General features: G+C 43.7%; 1 protein-coding gene across 1 annotated transcript in view; it reads right to left on the reverse strand.

Annotated features, from left to right (window-relative positions):
* Positions 1-2500, reverse strand: part of LOC135821591 (uncharacterized) — a 9321-nt gene that overhangs the window by 5403 nt on the left and 1418 nt on the right. The window lies entirely within an intron of this gene.

A 2500-nucleotide genomic window follows, 5' to 3' on the forward strand; every position in this document is an offset into this window, starting at 1 on the left:
CCTAATAGCAGCAGCGTTTCTCCTGGTCGTGGCGCTGTAGCGTAAGGCCACTGAGCTGAGGTGGAGCGATCTGAAGCCGCGAAAGGGTCGAGTGCAGTCAAACGTTATTCGTTCACCGCGCTCCGCTTGCTCTCCGACGGGGGGGGGGGGGTACTGTACTGTGTTCTCTGCAGCGACCTCGCTGCCATGACGTCAGTCTCACTCACTCACCAAGTCGCCATCATAGAATAATTGTTTATACAGAAGAACCTTGACTACCGGTCACCGTGTTCAATACACGGTGTGCAGAGCTTAGTACAGGAAACCTGATCTAGGCGACCACCCCACGGTGCAAACAAAAGCGGTCGTTAAAGCCAGGTGGTCTTTAGAACCAGGTCCCACAGTGTCTGTGTAGAACTGTCCGTGCATGGAAAAACCGTCGTTAAGAGCAGGTGGTCGCTAAACCCAGAGGTCGCTTACACCAGGTTTTACTGTACCTCCTGATAATTGCTTTTCGTTTATAACATTTTATACGGATGCGCACAGAACATCTCTTCCTCTTTGTTATAAATTTGTAGATGTGCGCCCCCCCCCCCCCCCCTACTCCATTGCTATCAGCCCATCGCACACGGTACGTCCGAGGTGCTCCGCTCAATTCATCCAAAACGGCAATACAATTTTCGTAGGATCATGGCTTGTCTGGACAATGTGGCCGTAAATATGGTCCGCAACTCATGCATAGACGAAAGGAATGCTATTCAAGCATCTCCAAAAATCACACATTTTGTTTGATCACACTCAAATTGTAGTACTATTTTGAAGTGTTATAATCGCTATTGGTCTTATACTGTGTACATTCACTTTAAAACATATCTACACAGAAAAATGCTTAATTTACCATTCAGTGACGTATTCTAGCTGATGGTTGTCACAGGAAAACGTTCCTAGAGCCCACACAGTGTTCCTTAGTGATGTGTTTAGACGGATGAGTATTTAGAATATTGGAATATCCGCTCATTATGAATATTTGAATATTTATTATTTAAAGGATTTCCCAAAGGCATAGCCTATCGGGGGGATCTCCTAAGTAACAGTGAAAATGATCATTGATTTATATACCAGTGAAGCGACTTGTGCAGGCAAATATATGCTGTTTATAATGTTTTTTTAATACCTTTAATAGTAAGCTTACTACGGCGAGTAGTCAGATGGTGAGCAAAGGAAAGTATTAGAATGGAAACAAGCTAGGAAAACGGTGGGGCACAATAAATTTAAATAAATTTCACGGTTCGCGTGAGACTCGGCTGGAAGCCGAGTTTTCCGCATCCGCCGTGGGAACGCCACCACCCTCTAGGATCAAAGGCGCAGATGCAGCGCCTAAACGGTGGGAGGTGAGTAGATCAGACCCACCACCAAGTGGTCAAAGACCGAAATCCCATTAGCTGCATCCATGTGGGGCACAAGTTATGCGTTAAAATCAGTACTCCTTTCCAGTCTGGTGCTACCTTGTGCACGTCTGACTGTTCAAAACCTGGTTTAGTTGGTGGATTCTAACGCATAACTTGTGCCCCACCGTTTTCCTTGTTTCCACTTACTAAGGTTTCAGAACTCGTTTCTAGAGACATTCATCAGGGAAAATACGTCTCATGCAATAACGAAATCTAGCAATAAACAACGATAAAAATACTTGGAAGAGTACGAAATGCAGTATGTGAAAGAAAATGAGGAGAAAAGAAGGTGAAGTGCGAAAGACAAGAAAAGTGTGAACTAATAACCTAGGGGTGGGCAGGTGAGAAATACTAACAATGTAAGACTCAGAGAGGGTGAAGTGTAAGCAGTACGCGCGTGGGTATGTGGGTGGGTGTATGTGTGTGTGTGAATGCTAAGAGAATAGTCTAAGTTTAGTGACATTTTCTTTCTGGATGCATATGTTGGGATTATGTTTGCGAATGAAAACAGCTTCCAAATTCCAATACATGTACTTAAACTTACTAAGGTGATTGCGATTTTAAAGCTTTCGTCTCCTCGTCGACTCTTCATACATGTATTACCATGACACCGGTAGATTTGTAAGTGAGTGTATGACTTGAACTACACAGAGTTTGGGGGAATTCCCACCTCATCATGATAAGGCCTCTTTTACGGGCAAACAGAATACAATTGATAGTGGCATGGCGAATGATTAGAACACAACACCAAAAAATCGAAAAACAATTGTTTGTGTAAACGGTACCATTTGGTAGGGGAAAGATCCAAAAGTCCCTAATCCCCTTCTAACATCAAAATCAATGAAAAAACAACGCAAAGAAACGCCTCATCAGTCTCATCAGCCTCATCAGTTGAACTAACACTTGAGTGGGCTAATGAAATTTGTGCTTCGAGAGCACTGCATTCTGCACAGCGGTACTCTACAAGCCTAAACATCACCAATATCAAGAGTCCATAACCCAATGAGACTCTTGCCAATATCACAAGTGATGACAACTAAAGTGAAACGTCGTTTCCAGCGCGACAAACACCT

This window comes from Sycon ciliatum, chromosome 7 (genome assembly GCF_964019385.1).
Source record: "Sycon ciliatum chromosome 7, ocSycCili1.1, whole genome shotgun sequence".
Taxonomy (NCBI): Eukaryota; Metazoa; Porifera; class Calcarea; order Leucosolenida; family Sycettidae; genus Sycon; species Sycon ciliatum.